At 36.9% G+C, this 19,063-nt stretch overlaps 1 pseudogene; it reads left to right on the top strand.

Moving 5' to 3' along the window:
* On the top strand, positions 1-3,117 carry LOC125471024 (annotated as a pseudogene).
* Positions 3,118-19,063: the final 15,946 nt, after the last annotated feature.

Below are 19,063 nucleotides of genomic sequence, written 5' to 3'. Positions count from 1 at the left end.
ATCTCGATCGATATCAAAACTCCCAAGTTATGGCAATGAAATATTCACGATCTTTGCTCTTTGGTGTGCTGCTACTCATTGGCTTTGCATTGACAAATAGCAAAGCAACTCATACAGATCCACCTGTTCATTGCGAATTTCTCAATCGCAGCAGTTTTGAACCAGGGTTTATATTTGGCACAGGTTCCGCAGCTTACCAGGTCTGTATATATATGTATTTTACACACACACTCAAATTTATATAATTCTTTTGGGATTATTTACCATATTTTTGGTGTATTTTATGCATGCAGTTAGCATCCATGCATGAATTATAATGTTGACATCTTCCTTGCGTGTGTAGTAGTACTCTTACGTATATGCATGTGTGTATATTTCAGTATGAAGGTGCAGTAAAAGAAGATGGAAGAGGCCCAAGCATATGGGATACCTTCACCCACAAACATCCAGGTCTGTGATTTAATCAATTGGTAATATGAAAACTTTAGCTACTTCATTTCAAAAGGAGTATAAATAGCACCTCATTCTTTTCTTCGTGAGGACAAGTAAACTCCAACCTCTCTAATAACCATGCACTTTGTTGGGAGACGAATAGTACGTGGTCATGTGATATGTACAATATATGTATATACTTCATCAATGCGCACGCATATAAAGTACCTTGCACATGATATGGATTTCACCATTATGTTTTTGAATAACTACAGAAAAAATCGCTGATGGCAGTAACGGAGACGTCGCTATAGATCAATATCACCGCTATAAGGTCTAAAACCTCATAACTTTGTCTCTTGACCCTTTATACTTGAAGGGCACATGTTAACATATTAAATTGGAGCCTTTATAAAAATAAAATAAATATATAATGAGATCGTCTATATACTTTTAACTAAAGTAATGTGATTGAGTTATCTACTGGTTAACCCTTTTTTTTTCTTGTTATTTTTCTTCTAATTAGATGGAACATTAAGTGGTGGCTTTAACAGAAAAGGAATTGATTATTACAACAATCTCATCAACGAACTCCTACGCAATGGTTAATCATCCTACCTTAAACAATTATTACATGAATTTTTAGAACATCATTCAATTAGACTTTTAATTTGATTTTACTGATCATGTACTCTAGGTTTAAAACCGTTTGTAAAACTCTTTCATTGGGATGTTCCCCAAGCTTTAGAAGATGAATATGGTGGTTTCTTAAGCCCTCGTATTGTGTAAGTGAACAAAATTTATTTTCTCATTGGTAATTTGATAAAATACATACTGATATATGTAACATAAATTTGTATCTACAGCGATCATTTTAAAGACTATGCAGAACTTTGTTATAAGGAATTTGGGGATCGAGTCAAGCACTGGTTCACGGTAAATGAGCCATATACTTTTAGTAGCATGGGTTATGCTGTTGGGACTTTAGCACCGGGACGCTGCTCTTCTTGGCAAAATCTAAACTGCACCAGTGGAGATTCAGCCATTGAACCATACTTGGTGACACACCACATTCTTCTTGCTAATGGAGCAGCTGTAGAATTGTACAAGAATAGATATCAGGTTCAATAACAGTTTCCTTTTTTTTTTTTTTTTGGGTCAACATATGGGCTCCTAATTGAGAATTCTATATGAATCATTATTATTGAGTTGTAATACAAGAGGGAATACTCTCAGTAGTAAGATAATCTAAAGGTTGTATCTTTTTCTATAACTCCTATTTATTCAACCAAAATTCATATTTTTGGACAGGCATCTCAGAAAGGCTTGATAGGAATAACATTGGTGACATACTGGTTTGAGCCTGCTTTGGAGTCAAAGCAAGATAAAGATGCTGCCTTACGATCTTTGGATTTTATGTTTGGATGGCAAGTGTCTTATTAAATTATATATAATCCCAATTACATGTTTACTTATGACTTGTAACATTGATACTACCTAGCTAGCAGTACTCTTATATATAATGCTATAATTAGGCTAATATTTGGAATTTTCATGTTTTGTAGGTTTTTGGACCCATAAACAAGTGGTGACTATCCACACACCATGCGATCAATTGTTGGAAAAAGATTGCCAAGATTCACAAAAGAACAATCCAAGTTGCTAAACGGATCGTTTGATTTTCTTGGAATAAATTATTATACTGCTAGATACACAACTAGTACACCTAAGAACAATTCACTACAGGCAAACTTCGTAACAGACCCTCGAGCTGATCTTACAAGTGAGTGCCAAAGGAAACTTACTTTGAATAGCTTAAGTCCTTTGTTCTTCTTGACCTAGTTTGACTTCTTAATTACATTAATTATATTCTAATATTTACACCAATTGTATTCTAATGTTTGTAAATACTGTGGTACCTGAGCTTAATGGAGTACTTATTGGTCCACAGGTATACATCAAATTTATCATTTTGAGCTATTTGCGTTTGGAGGATTAGTTTTTTACCCCAACATTTACGTATTATCTTGAAATGGTGTTGCAGACTGCTTCAGATTGGTTATATGTATATCCAAAAGGAATTCACGATCTTGTGCTCTACACAAAGGAAAAATATAATGATCCACTCATTTATATTACTGAGAATGGTATGTCATACATACTTTTTAAGCCTTGATTAATTGCAAAAGTTTCACATATTTATAATGGTGCAAAATGAAACTACACGTTTTTTATATTTTTAGAGGAAAAAACTAAATTTAATTTTTTGTGCAATAATATGTACGTAGGTGTATCGGAGTTGAATAATCCAGAACAATCAATTGATGAGGCTCTTCATCATACCAGTAGAATTGACTGCCACTATCGTCACCTGTGTTACCTTCAAGCGGCGATCAAGTAAGTAGTTATTAACAAATTAATTAAGGCTATATACTGCCTAGCCTTCTTAAGTTATTGTTATTTAATCATTATATTGATCTAATCCATTTGAACATTTGTGTATGTGCCTGCAGAAATGGTGCAAAAGTGAAGGGATACTTTCCATGGACATTGTTGGACGACTTTGAATGGGATTCTGGATACACCGTCTGATTTGGTTTAAACTACGTGGATTATAATGACGGGCTAAAAAGACACCCAAAACTCTCAGCACATTGGTTCAAAAATTTGCTTAAGAAGAATTGAAGGAATTAAAAGAAATTAATTGTTGATTATAAACACTTAGGTGGATAATTTTCCTTTTTATGTATTTGTATTTCAATTCCTTCTGCATTTGTATTTCCTTTCAATAATGTAAGTATTCTTTGAGATTCAATAATTCAATAAAAGCTATAAGAGATGTCAATGCTACAGTAAAACCTCTCCATATAAAGGAATAACTTATTTATAGTCATAAACAGTTTTGGTCCCAATTTGGGTTCATGAATAAATACCATATTGTAATATAAGTTATTATTTTTCTTGGTCCTGTTGTAAAGAAACTTGCCATGAAATAGTAGTAATTATTAATAAGTACAATAATAAGCAAAGGCCACAAAATAAAAAAATAAAATCGTCCCAAACAATAGTATAGAAATGTTTTTGTCCATCTTAAACCTTTTTTTTTTTTTTGTGGCCTTGCTTATTATTGTACTTATTAACAATTACTACCATGTCGAGGCGAGTTTCTTTACAATAGGACCAAGAAAAATAATAACTTATTACAATGTGGTATTTATTCCTGAACCCAAAGTAGGACCAAAACTGTTTATGACTATAAATAAGTTATTCCTTTATATAGAGAGGTTTTACTGTAGCATTCACAGCTCTTATAGCTTTTTATTGAATTATTGAATCTCAAAGAATACTTACATTATTGAAAGGAAATACAAATGCAGAAGGAATTGAAATACAAATACATAAAAAGGGCAATTATCCACTTAAATGTTTATAATCAACAATAAATTTCTTTTAATTTCTTCAATTCTTCTTAAGCAAATTTTTGAACTGAGAGTTTTGGGTGTCTTTTCAGCCCGTCATTATAATCCACTTAGTTTAAACCAAATCAGACTGTGTATCCAGAATCTCATTCAAAGTCATCCAACAATGTCCATGGAAAGTATGCCTTCACTTTCGCACCATTTCTGCACACAATTACACAAATGTTCAAATGGATTAGGTCAATATAATGATTAAATAACAATAACTTAAGAAGGCTAGGCAGTATATAGCCTTAATTAATTTGTTAATAACTACTTACTTGATTGCCGCTTGAAGGTAACACAGGCGACGGTAGTGGTAGTCAATTCTACTCCTATCATGAAGAGCCTCGTCAATTGATAGTTCTGGATTATTCTACTCCAATACACCTACGTACATATTATTGCACAAAAAATTAAATTTAGTTTTTTCCTCTAAAAATATAAAAAGACGTGTAGTTTCATTTTACACCATTATAAATAAGTGAAACATTTGCAATTAATCAAGGCTTAAAAGTATGTATGACATACCATTCTCAGTAATATAAATGAGTGGGTCATTATATTTTTCCTTTGTGTAGAGCACAAGATCGTGAATTCCTTTTGGATATACATATAACCAATCTGAAGCAGTCTGCAACACCATTTCAAGATAATACGTAAATGTTGGGGTAAAAAACTAATCCTCCAAATGCAAATAGCTCAAAATGAAAATTTTGGTGTATACCTGTGGACCAATAAGTACTCCATTAAGCTCAGCTACCAAAAGTTTAAGATGGACTAAAACATTTCTATACTAACGTTTGGGGCAATTTTTTTATTTTTTTTATTTTTTTTATTTTTTGGAGTTGATACCACAGCTTGGAGCTTGCAGGTACGTATGTAAAACCTTGTCAATAACTTCTTGTTGAAATCAAAATTTTTCTAGATCCTCGGGATTATCTCCTTCCCCTTCTTGCCTAATTGTATTAGTGATTATTTTTTCAATTAAAGCGTACTCAACTTTTGTACAATTTAATACAAATGTTTTCAGTTAGCTGGCTTTGCATATGACCTTGGGTGACATGACAAATTTGATACAAGAAAAGAAAAAGTATACGCTTAAATTGGTCAAAGATTGGATTGTACGTATTTATCAAATTTACCTAGAAGAATTAAAGAGTTTTAAAACTTTTGCTATATATTACAAACATCTATTTTTTATTCTTTGTTGACATAAGGATGCTAATAGATTTTAATATATTCCGCCTGTTTAACACAATTTTAAAACTCACAACATCACGCGGGCTCACTTGCTTGTAAGAAACTATTTGCAAATGTTGATGCACAAAATCAGTGAGACTTTGGGACGATGTAAAGTGTGAAGTTTGTAACCATCGCAAGGTTGCTCCATCACCTAGTGAGGATAATATGCAAAGAGATGGAGGTAGGTAAGCAACACAAGATGTACGTTGTTCACCTTAAATTGGGCTACACCAACGAGGGTGGAGGAGTCCTCATTAATAATGAAGATTTTACACAAGACATAAGTTTAAGCATAATCATCATTAGTGAGTTCTAATGATGAGTTTATGCACAATAATGATATTAGCAAATAATTGTTCGAGAACGGTCTCCTTGTATAGTTGATGAGGGTATTCGGCTCCCATCCACGATTGATGTGGGACTTTAGGAGTTTTATTTTTAGGTTGACGCTTGTCGTGTTGTAATTGGTTTCTTGATTGGAGAAAAACTCATGTTCTTCAGCTGGGTGCCTCCACATCAACTCTTCAGTGGGTCCTTAAAGGTATGAGGTTGACCGATTCTTAGTAGTTTCGAGGGTGGTGAACTACAGAACAAACAGTGGTCCCCCAAGTTCACGAGTGAGGAAAGCTTCTGGGTTGGAGACTTGCAAAACCCAAATTGGTGAGTACTCATGAAACTTTCGAGTACTAAAGTGTATTAGAATATATTAGGTGTCCCCCAAATCTCCTATTGATGAGGATTACTGAAGAAGGTGTCTTATGTTTCCCGAGCCAATGAAGAAAAAAGACTTCAAAATTCTTTCCTCTTTTTTTTTTGGATGTAGCCCAAGTACATATATTTTTTTTTCTTAAGCCCAATTCCTTCTTTCTTTTTTTTGTTGAGAAAAGAAAATCTTATGGAAGTTTTTTCATTTGTGTATATAACTTGAGTGGTTGAAGCTTTTTCCTTTGGACAAATGACTTGAATGGTTGAAGTTTTTTCCTTTGAGCACATAGCTTGAGTGACTGAAATTAATTAAAAATAGAATTTAACCAAATTAATCAGCAAATCATTTTGGAACAAAAATCAATTGCAGAAAAATGAAGAAAATGACTTATAGTTGAATCAGTTCAATATTTCAATATTCCAACAAAAAATTGTCAAAATAAGCAAATTAGAAATTGCAACGAAAGAAAACTCACCTTTTGTTGGTGAAGAGTGCTTGAACCAGAGGAGATGAAGAGGATAGATGGGTCTGTGCTCGAACCAGATGAGAGCGAGAGGAGAGAGCGCGAGAGAAGTAGGGAAAGGTGGAAATTGAATGAAGCATAGGAGAAAGGATAGTATTGTCAGTTTGGGGTGGGCAAAGGGGTAGAGGAACCACGGGTTGGGACGGGTAATGTAGGTTCGGGGCAGGTACGGACTGGTTCCAAATATTGTAGAAACTAAACGGGCCGGGAAGGTACGGGGCGTTGTCAAATACGGGGCAGGCCGGGTCTTAATCCTTAGAAAAATAGGGTCCCAGACCGACCCATTTCTAATAATAATGAACGGTGTAGATTAAATGATACTCTATCATCTAATCTTAAGCGTTAATTCCTACCCTAGTGGATGTCCCGTGTGTCCAGGTTTCCGCTTCGAGATTCAATCGCTCACTCCAATCTCCATCGTCTTCTCGAACTCCATCTCTCTCCTCTCCTACTTGAGTGCCAACACCTGCTTATGAACCTGCTAGGTAGCCAATTTGGGTCACTAGAGCTTTGGCAAGGTTGAAGATGTTCTGTTGGATGGCTTCCACTTAGGCCATGAGGTCGTGGATGAGTCAAACTCCGTTTTCCTGCGAGTCAACAATAAGGGCTGGGCGGGTTGATGATGACTCGGCGGTGGCAAGGAGGGAGATTGGTTGTTGTGGTTATGGAATGGAGAAGGCGGCTGGGTGGTTGAAGAATAGTTCAGAGGGAGAAGGCCCGGATGAGGATTTGAGACATTTTGGCTTTCGCGACGTAGAATCGAGGCAGGTTTGGGTGAACACGGCGTTTCCGGGGATAGATTTGAAGTCGTAGTAGCTGGAAGAAGAGTGTAGAGGGCGAAAAGGTTGGTAGTGATGACAGAGAAAACCCATAAAGTATGGTGTTTAATCAGAGCTTCTGCTTCTGCTTTTCCATTGTTTTCCTCTTCCTTTTTCTAAGTCTTCCTGCTTCTTCTTCCTCTCCAACTTTCATTTCAAGTACTGCCAAATTTAACATCTAAAATTCTATATATGTATTTATATGTTGTATATTGCTGGGTTTTGATTCAAATAAGCTTAGATTCAGCAAAGCTGTGAACTTTTTTATTTCTGTTTGTGTGGCTGCAGATGGTGCCTTTGAATCTCAAGCTTCTATCAGCCGGCACTTGTTGCAGACCAAGAAAGGTTATTTCCTTCACACCCTTTTCTGGAGGGTTTTGATTTAATTTGGTGAAGGAATAGAGCTGATTTTAGACAATTTCTAGATCTTCTTTGCAGAATCTGGTGAAGCTCCAGCGATGCAAAGATTTGGAGGATAAGCGAGCAAGTTCGGGAGGCGATCTAAACCAGCCAAAAAAGGGGAAAAATAAAAAGAAAGAAAAGGACCCGTGGACCCGTTCCGAACTGGCCCATTTCCTTTTTTTCCTCGTGTTGCACAACGCCAAAATATCATGTGCATTCTCCACACCTCCAATTTTCCATTTGCAAAAAATCTACAAAAAGAAAGTCTTGATCAATTTTTATGTTGTTTGCCTCATTCATCTTGTGAAAAGACATTAGAATTTGTTATTGATTCCTGCAAACAGAAAGTTAAGCGGGTAAATATATAATATAATTAGCATTTATGACATCAATTACACATCTATATTTGTTTTTATGTATTTGTAGTTGTTATATATGACATGTCATCTCGTCCAAACTTTCAGAAGTTGAAATTCCATTTACTATATCCTATGAGAGGCATAAGGAAAAATGAGAATTGAAATTAATATGTTAGAAAAGGAATAGGAGATAAATAAAGTTGACAAACTAAGAATTCTTTCAAAGTAAGGCAATATATTGGTGTACTAAATCTCTTATATAGCTTGAAAATGTTGTTTTGAATCAATACAAACATTGACATATCTCTACATTTATGTTTAAAAAGTAGTTTTGAATTTTCAAGCTCAACTTTAATGAAGTAGACAAGTCATATGTTGTGAAAACCCTCATTTAAATTACTGTTAAATAGTATGATTATTTTTATCAGTATGTGTAACTTGTTTTAATTGTTAATTCCCCTTACAATCTATTTGTGCATGTTATTATTGAGTTTTATAAGATTAATAATATTAGCTAAAGGCCATTAAAAGCAATAAAACAAAACAAACGGGGAAGCTAAAATGGACAATTAGTTGTCCCATGCCCAACAACCTCAAACCTCAACCATTCCTATATTATATTTTAATATGTTTCCAGCCTCCCTCTCTCTCAACTATTCTCTATTCCTCTCATCTCTTCTGGACACGAAGGACAAATATAACAACTAACCTTTTAAGCTATTCTTAAATTCCCATCATTATCAAAACTTTATTTCAGAGCGAGTTAAGCGTGCCATTGGAATTAGAGATATAAAGCAAGAGGTGGTAGTCTATAGCCAGATGTCTTCCAATTTGGATTTTAGCCTAGGATCATATCCCCTCCTGATCTTAAAAAACTGAGCTTGCTAAGCACGAAATCGTGATCGTTGAAATTTAATCTAACTGCTACAAACAGGAAAATCCTATAAAGTTATAATAATTATGACCGTTGGATCACATTTCAACGATCACGATTACCTGCTCAGCAGGATCAATTTTTAAGAATCAGGAGAGGATCCCGATCCGCCTAGCCTGCTCATTCATCCTCTCTGATTAGTTGAGTAATCTAGCTTATTAGGTATAGCTGGCTTAGGTGATAATGATTTCTTTCCTTCCTATAAACAGCTACCTTAAAAGCCCCAATTTTAGTTTTCCCTAATTTGAGTTCCTAGGTATTTTGAGAAGAAAGTCTTAGCTCTGTTTTTGTAAGTCTCAAAGCTTTAAGTGTAGATTTTATTACAGCTTTTTGGGTACTTACAAACCGTAAGCTTGCATTCTAATTCTAGTTTTGTTTATTTGTTTGTTCGAAATAGGATTCGGCAAAGCTTTCAGAGAAGTTAGTTTGAGTGAACTAGTAAGGGGGTTCTGGGAAGCCTTCTATCTATATTGTGAAGCTACAAATAATCACAAGGCGATACGTGGATTTTTGGGTAAAAGAGGACAAAAAAACCCTTGAGGCATACCGGGATTCCTACGCGCGAGCAGTGGATAATCATCCGTCAATCAAGTCAAAAGTATCCAAAATAGGTAACCAATTCAAAGATATTCTCATCCATCCTCATCTTAGGTAATTATTTTATAACCTACATAACATTCCATTTAAGTGAAGGTTAATTGGCTAATTAATGGATTAATTCCTAATTAATCTATCAATCACCAATTAAATCACTCATTACACCCCAAAACCGGCCACTCTTTCTTCCAAAGAGGACCGGCCATGCCCTATATATTGGCTCCCATTTTCACCAAAATGGAGGGATTCACTCTTGCTAAAATTCTCCAAAACTCTCAAACACTTTTCTCTCTAAATTCTAACTTTGGCATCGGAGGTTCTTCGGCCAAAGCCCCCTATTCATCGTGGGCGCGTGAGGCTCTTGGCCTTGACCGAAGGTGTTATTTGTTTTGTAGGTGCAATTTTGTTCAAGATCAAGGAGGAAGAAATTTGCATCCACATATATATTTGTATATAATTTATGAATTTGTTCTGTTGGATTATCTATTATGTATGTTTATCATGCTATTTTATATTGGTATTTGTGATAAAATAACATGAATTCAAGAATAAGGAATGAGGAATAAATCGTCCTAATTTTCAAACCCAATATTGCTGGACCTATACTCTGTTACATTTTATATTAAATTTACACATTAGTCCATAATGAATAAACTTGATGACACAAATAGTGATAATTTAGGTTTTGGTTTCTTCATTTGTGATTTTCATTCTTTATGGACCATTACAAATATTTTTGTGATTGAGAGATATAATTAAGCAGTGTTAGTAAAATCATATCATCTTCCATGCTTGTTTCTAGTCATTATTCCATACCAATATCTAACATCCTTAACCTACATAATTGACTTAGATTATTACATGTAAGAATCATATATATATATATATATATATATATATATTGGAAATCAGTTGAGGTTTGTTGTGAACTAGAAGGTCTGTTATTGTTATTATTGGATGGTTGTTTATTGGAAGTAGGGTTCCTAAGAGTTGGAAGCAGGGTTCCTAAGAGTTGGAAGCATCATGGAGTATCATGGAAGAATAGAATAATGGAAAGCTAGCTAATGCATGGATTCAAACTTTCGGCTAAAACTTAAGTGATGCTTTAGTGCATCTTAGTTTAATATCTACTTTAGGCATAATGCAAGCCTTGATGATGTTTAGTTAGGTAGAGTGGAGACCTCATCATCATTGTAAGGATTAATTAGTGGTTTAAGTTAGGTGGAGGTGTCATGGAGGGGTCTTAACTCTCCATTGTTTCCGTAGCTTTCCTCTTAGTTTTCTATAGGTTCCTCTATATATGTTTTGTTGTTCTTGTAACTAAAAATGATGAATGAATGAGATACAATTCATTCCTTGAAAATCAACATGGTATCAGAGCAGGAAAAATAACCTACTTCTGCTTCATCCGAACGTGATCAATCCTCAAGATGGCTGAAGACAATCCTCTTAGGTCAGATGCTGAAAGTTCACCGGTTCTTTCTTCCGGAAATATGTCTGAGGTGGATGTCAATCCAAATCAAAGGTTAAGCTCAGTCTTGTTAAATGAGTTTAATTACTTACCTTGGTCGAGAGCAGTGAGCCTTGCTCTAGGTGGAAGGTCCAAGCTAGGGTTCATAAATGGAAGCATCGAAGTTCCTGATGCTTCCTCACCAACATATGAAAACTGGCTTTGCAAGGATCAGCTAGTTATGTCATGGCTCCTAAATTCCATGGAGCGTAAACTAGCTGAAATATTCAGTTATTTTGAATCATCATTCAAGCTATGGGAGACAGTCAAGGAGATGTATGGCAATCAAAACAATGCTGCACGTATGTTTCAACTAAAGAAGGACATTTCCAACCTGCAACAAGAAGGAAAGCCATTTGTTCAACTTCTTGGCAGCATGAAGAGCATGTGGAATGAGTTGGAAATGTATCGGCCTCATACAACTGAAGCGTCCGTGCTACTGAAAAGGGCAGAAGAAGACAAGATATTCCAACTCTTGTCAAGCCTCGATTCAGGATACGAAGACCTACGAAGCCACATACTTATGAACCCCGAACTACCTTCCTTCACCAGTGTATGTGCAACAATCCAACGTGAAGAAGTACGAAGGAAAGTCATGAACATTGGCACAAAGACCAATGTAACTGAAGCAAGGTCTTACCTAACCAACGAAAGAAAATACAAAGTGAAGAATCCACACTTGAAGTGCCAACATTGCAACTATACTGGCCATGTTAAGGAGACATGCTGGATTTTACATCCAGAATTAAAGCCAGAGTTCATGAAGGATAACAAGGGCTCACAAAGACTGAACCGTGCACCACACAGAGCCAACAATGCATCTACCTCAACCTCACATGGGTCTGACGCACTCAAGAGCTTCACAGCAAATCCGGCTGCACTCATAAATGAGTTTGCAGCATATCTTCAAAGCAAGAAAGAAGAGGTTAAGAGTGATCAAACGGTCGTTTTTGAAGATGGAAACTCAACAGCTTTGCTAGGCAAGTTCGCTGGTTTTCTGACAGACACACAACACATGTCCCGAGATGACATGTAAGGTATCATGACTGCTTTCAAAACTGCTCTTAATGTAAATATGATGCATGATTTTTGGATTGTTGATTCGGGTGCCACAGATCATATGACCAATCATGTTTCTAAGTTTCAAAAGTTTGAAAAATTTTCGCAACCTTCTCAAGTCTCAACTGCCAATGGTGAGAGTTCCAAGGTTTTAGGCAAGGGAAATATCCACTTAATGTCGGGCAAAATTGAGTCAGTAGCCTTATATGTTCCTTCTTTTCCATTTCAACTTCTATCTGTGGGAAAAATCACCAATACCTTGAATTGTTTAGCCATCTTCTCTCCTCACAATGTCATTTTTCAGGATTGTCTCACCAAGAAGACGATTGGTGAAGGGTTTTATCTAGATGGTCTCTATTACATATCAAAGAGCAGTCCCAGGGGATTTCAAGCCAAGTCAAATCCATCCCAAGATAGTCAATTGTGGCATCAACGTCTAGCTCATCCTTCTCAACCTGTTTTGTCATCTTTGTTTCCAAATTTAGGGAATGATTTAATTTCGTGTGAAACCTGTCATTTGTCTAAGGACACTAGATTGCCTTTTAACCCATCCTTATCTAGGACTAGTAAAGTTTTCGAACTAGTTCACTCAGATGTATGGGGACCAACGTTTGAATCTTTTGATGGTTATAAGTATTATGTGATCTTTGTTGATGATTTCTCTAGAGCCACTTGGTTGTACCTTTTAAAGTCTAAGAGTGAAGTGATGGAAGTATTTAAGGATTTTCACAACCTTGTTAAGAACCATTTTTCTTCTCAAATTCAAACTTTAAGATCTGACAATGGCACCGAATACACGTCCCATCTCATGTCACAATATTTGAGCAATCATGGTATCATGCATCAAACAAGCTGTGTTGGCACACCTCAACAAAATGGTGTAGCCGAAAGGAAAAATCATGACATACTGGAAAAAACAAGAGCACTAATGTTACACATGAATGTACCAAAGAGATTTTGGTCCCAATGAGCCATGGCGGCTGTGTACATCATCAATAGACTTCCTAGCCGAGTCTTGGGGTTTAAATCTCCCCTTGAAGTCATGAAAGGAAGAAAAATCGACCTCTCACATCTTAGAACCTTTGGTTGTGTCTGTTTTGTTCATGTTCAGTCACACCATTGAGATAAATTGGACCCTAGAACTCTCAAATGCATTTTTCTTGGTTATTCATCAACACAAAAAGGATATAAGTGCTATGATCCCCAACTGAGAAAAATCATTGTATCCAAAGATGTTCGATTCCATGAAGCTAACCTTTTTTTCAGCAAGTCACTTCAAGCCACAGGTCAGGGGGAGTGTATCTTTAATCTGCTTCCTCTACCTAGAATCAGCACTCTAGATGAAATCAGCACTCCAGATGTTTTAAACGAAAGAGGTTCTAACCATGACAACAATGATGAATCTCCTACACCACTCACTGAAGTCAACAATGAAGGCACTCATCCTGATGGTTTTGTGGATGATGATAACAGCGGCAACCAAGAAAATCTTCAAAGTGTGGCTGATAATTTGAACGAGGATGAGACAACTCTCCCAGTACCTCGACGCAACCCTCGGCGTGATAGACAACCTCCCACAAGACTTCAAGATTTTGTCACATATAAACCGAGGTATCCAATCTCCAATTGCGTGTCGTATCAAAAGGTGACTCCATCTCATGCTGCCTTTCTTAATACCATTTCAAGTCACAGTGAGCCTCAAAACTTTCATGAGGCTAATAACCAAGTTGTGTGGAAAGAAGCAATGCGAGATGAACTCAAAGCACTGGACCAATATAACACCTGGAGCATCACCAAACTTCCAAAAGGAAAAAGAACAGTGGGCTGCAAATGGATCTATAAGATCAAGTTTAATTCTGATGGTTCAATTGAAAGACATAAAGCCAGGCTGGTGGCTCGAGGATTCACTCAAACATTTGAGGTAGATTACAAAGAAACATTTGCTCCTGTTGCAAAAATGAACTCAGTTAGGGTCCTATTGTCTGTTGCCGTCAATAAGGGTTGGTCCATGTACCAAATGGACATAAAGAACGCCTTTCTACATGGTGATCTTGAAGAAGAGGTCTATATGAGATTGCCACCAGGACACCCTCAAAGCCAGGAGCCTGATTTGGTGTGTAAGTTGCATAAGTCGATTTATGGATTGAAGCAATCGCCTCGTGCTTGGTATGCAAAACTAAGTTCAGTTCTTCATAGTGTTGGTTTCAAAAGGAGTAATGCAGATTCATCATTATTTGTTCGCACGGGAGCTGCAAGCAAATTAGTTGTGTTGATATACGTGGATGACTTAATAATTACAGGTGATAATGCTGCAGAGATCTCCACACTCAAAAAGTCACTTCAACAAAGATTTGCGATTAAAGATCTTGGGGTGCTGAAGCATTTTCTTGGAATCGAAATGGCATCTTCTCGCAAGGGACTATTTCTTAATCAACGAAAATACGTCATGGACCTACTCAAGGATGCTAATATGAGCGATGTTAAGCCTGCACTTACTCCTCTCGATAGTAAGCTCAAACTTGACTTGGGAGGCACACCACTCTCGGATATCAACTCCTATCAAAGGCTTGTCGGTAAGCTGATTTACCTAACGATCACCAGACCTGACATCTCATATTCAGTGAGTATAGCCAGTCAATTCATGCATTCCCCCACCATCGAGCATTTGAACCTTGTAAAAAGGATCTTACGTTACTTAAAAGGGTCCGTTGGTCGTGGCATCCTCATGACGAAGAATGACAACACTCAAATCATGGGGTACTGCGATGCAGATTGGGCAGGAAATGCCATCGATCTCAAGTCCACCACTGGTTACTGTACCTTTGTCAGTGGAAATTTGGTTACATGGAAGAGCAAAAAACAAACTGTCATCGCAAGATCAAGTGCCGAAGCTGAATATCGTGCAATGGCCTCAACCGCGTGTGAGCTGATATGGCTAAAAGGACTTCTATGTGACTTAGGTGTGTTCACGACTCAACCAATGACCTTATTTTGTGACAACCAGGCTGCTATGCACATAGCATCAAATCCAGTCTTTCACGAGAGGACGAAGCACATTGAAGTCTACTGTCACTATGTTCGTGAACAAGTATAGTCGCAGGTGATTCAGATACATTATGTAAAAAGCTCCGATCAGCTGGCCGATATATTCACCAAACCTCTGGCCTCTCATCAGTTTCAAAGACTCATCTTCAAGCTTGGATCCATCAACCTTCTGGATCCAGCTTGAGGAGGAGTATTGGATGGTTGTTTATTGGAAGTAGGGTTCCTAAGAGTTGGAAGCATCATGGAGTATCATGGAAGAATAGAATAATGGAAAGCTAGCTAATGCATGGATTCAAACTTTCAGCTAAAACTTAAGTGATGCTTTAGTGCATCTTAGTTTAATATCTACTTTAGGCATAATGCAAGCCTTGATGATGTTTAGTTAGGTAGAGTGGAGACCTCATCATCATTGTAAGGATTAATTAGTGGTTTAAGTTAGGTGGAGGTGTCATGGAGGGGTCTTAACTCTCCATTGTTTCCGTAGCTTTCTTCTTAGTTTTCTATATGTTCCTCTATATATGTTTTGTTGTTCTTGTAACTAAAAATGATGAATGAATGAGATACAATTCATTCTTTGAAAATCAACATGGTATGGTTAAGTGGGGACAGTATCGGTGTTGTTGGAGTGGGCCATCGGCCCGTCGACCTGAAAATTTCTATATGGTATCAGAGCCAGGAGGTGGGCCCGTATTGCCACGTGATTGGGTGGGTCCCCGTTGGCCCCGCGTGATTGTCCACGTAGGCCAAAGATGCCACGTGTTTGGGTGGGTCCCCATTGGCCCCACGTGATTGGGTGAGTCCCGACATGGCTCCACGTGGTTGCCGATATGTGGAAATTCACGTGTGACCCATAAGTGGGGTCTCACGTGCGGGGGGGTGTTGGAACCCCCAGTCCCACATCGGACAGAGGGAGAAGAGAAGAGTGCTTTAAATAGAAATACTCCTCTCTAACTAACATCGAGGCCTTTTGTGATAAAACCCCACACCTGAGGATTGTGCAAGTGGTTAAGTGGGGACAATATCGGTGTTGTTGGAGTGGGCCCTAGGCCCGTCGACCTGAAAATTTCTACAGTTATGCTCCTTATGAATTAGTAGTAAAATTTCAATTTTGCCGAACTGCTTTGTATTATCTAGTAGAATTATTTATTCTCTCTCTGTCATATGAAAAATGAAATCGAAAATCTGTTTGTCGTTGAGAAGAAAATTTGGAGTTTTGGGTAGTGGTTAGCTTTTTGTGGAGTTGGGCCAAATCCTGGCAGGTACCAGGTTCTCATGTTAGTCATAGTGCACAAGTTCTTTAAGGTATTGTTTGATATGCAGACGAGACGGGACGGGACAGGACGGAACGAAGCGGGAGCAAAGATGCCCTCGGATGGAAACAATGAGGAAGAAGAAGGAAACGGAGAGGTTATAATTTTGTGTTTTGATGCGAGAATTATACGCACACAAATTAAACCCTCTTTTTGACAATTGTAGTATAGAATGTAAGTAGGGATCGTTCAGGACCGGGGATTAGGAGGGATTGTTAATCAATTGGATTTCACTCAAAAACGTAAAAACACAATATAAAACACTCTACTAGACTCAAAGAATGCAAAACTAAACTTTAAAACACTAAAACAAACCAAAAGACTCAAAACAGCACCAAAACACTCAAAACTGCCTTAAAAACACTTTCTGGGCAGTTTTGAGCACTTTGAGTACTTTGGACGAATTTGGGTAACAAATTGAATCAAAACACTTATAAACACAAACTAAGACACTTTCTAACTAATTTGGACAATACAAAGACTCAAAGGACTCAAAACAAGTTCAAAAGACTCAAAACTGCCTAAAAACACTAACTAGGCAGTTTCTGACCTTAAAACCAATTTTGGACGAATTTAAGTTGTAACTTGACTCAAGATTCTTAAAAACACAAACTAAATTGATTTCTAACTAATTTGACAATAAAGTAAAGGGGGATTTAGGGTTTGACGAAATTAAACTAAATGAACAAATTGCAATTAAAACAGAATGTAAATATGAAATGGATGAATTGGAATGAATGGATGCTAGCCAAGGGGTTCATCTCCACACATGTTACACTTGCATAATAAAAAGATTTCCAATTGCATTTCAATAAACCATGAATTCTCAACACCCCAAGTTAACCGTGATGTACTAATTAACCTTCAAATCTTCCTAACGTTATTGAATTGGATGATTGCATACGACAACCCAAAACATTCCCCACAAGTCCCCTACATGATTGCATAATAGAGATACAAGCAAGAATAATTACGCTCTATAAAAATTATAAGTGTTGACGAGGCATTCGTTACTATGATTGCATGAAACTTATGCCAAGAATTCGTTTAACGCGATTGTTTATAAGCAACCTCCACTACTTGTGAATATAAGTTCGTAACTATTAGGTGAAACTCATTTATATTCTAGCGTCATATTCTAGTCTTTTATATAGGCATTTTTAATGTTGAATAATTTTTAATTTTTTTTAGAAAAGACTAAAGGATTGGACAACTGTCAAACCAAGGAGCAGCCACATTGGTTTTTTAGGGGGAAGTGAAGCTAAATCTTCAGTAGCCAACTTGATTTTTAGTGATAAAAAAGTTTTTAAGATTAAATCTTCTGCATCTAAAAAAGCTGTGGCCTATTTGTGGCCCCTCTAAAAACATGACAACTATATACTCACTTAATTTTCTTAATAACGTCAACTCCTTGTTATCGGAATAGAATCATTTCCGGATTCTATTTGTAGGGATTCAGAAGATTAATCAATCGTGTCTATTTATCGTACATCGTACGGTTAGAAATCATTTTAAGTTTTAAATTTTAAATTAAATATAAATAATACTTAATGAAAACTAATCACATAATATACGATAAACGAACACAATTGATTAATCATCCAAATCCCAACAAAAAAATCCGGAGAGAATCCTTGTCCATCTCCATTCTCTTCAAAAAGCCTCTCGATTTCTTCACCTTTCTTCTCCAACAAAATGCATGTAATTTCAGCAAGTAAAATTTCAATCTTCTATACATCTTCAATTCAGCAACTAAAAATTAACAATCTTCGCAATACATACACACACACACACACAATCTTCGCAATACATACATATACATATACATACACACACAATCTTCGCAATACATACATATACATATACATACACACACACACACACACACACACACACACACACACACACACACCTTCAATCTTAGAGACAGAAGGCTATGAGATTGATAATTAAAAAACGTACAAATAATTATAGTTCATAAGATTGGAACTGAAAGAGTGAACTGTTCGGCCTAGAAGGCAGAGAGAGGTTTGTTGAGAGCTAAAGCTTTGATCTTTGGCATCGGAGGAATCTAATACGTCGACGGTGAGATCGCGTCTATATTTTCAGTGGTGATCTGAGCCTCAATCTCTTTCTTCAGGCCCGACCCAAATTCCTGCAGGTCGCAGCGGTAGGTCTCAATTACCGACTTGGATTTGTTGCTTTGTTTTTCATCATATCCCAAAAGTCCACTCCCTCGGTGTTTCTGATCAGGTTAGGATTCAATTGGGTCGTTGGGGCTAGGGATATGGTTGTTCTTGTTCTGGATTGTTATGAGATTCAGTTTCAAATTCAGGGTGTGGAGGATCTGGGTCGTCGAAGAATATGGATTTGAAGAAATTCATGGAGGGAAATTGGGAAAGTAGAGGGATTGGAATTACCAGAAAATCGGGGAAGAGAGAGAGAGGTTGGAGTAGAGTTAGAAAATGTAACAAATTTGGGTGGTGTTGTTCTGGGTTCTTGGTGTTTGAGTGGATATTTAAGTTGGGCTTGGTAATAATGGAGGCCTAAGAACACAAAAAGCAAAAAGAAGGATTGGGCTCGGACTAGTCGATAGTCCAAGAAAAATTAAATGTTATTTTGGTAAGGAATAGGCAACAAGCCTACGTGAGAAGTGAAGGTCTAT

Source organism: the organism of the source record quoted next, unplaced genomic scaffold, assembly GCF_019419815.1.
Source record: "Pyrus x bretschneideri cultivar Hongxiangsu unplaced genomic scaffold, Pyrus_bretschneideri_v1 Contig55, whole genome shotgun sequence".
In the NCBI taxonomy this organism is placed as follows: Eukaryota; Viridiplantae; Streptophyta; class Magnoliopsida; order Rosales; family Rosaceae; genus Pyrus; species Pyrus x bretschneideri.
The sequence above is the reverse complement of the archived record's forward strand: the minus strand, read 5'-3'. Positions and strand labels throughout refer to the sequence as shown.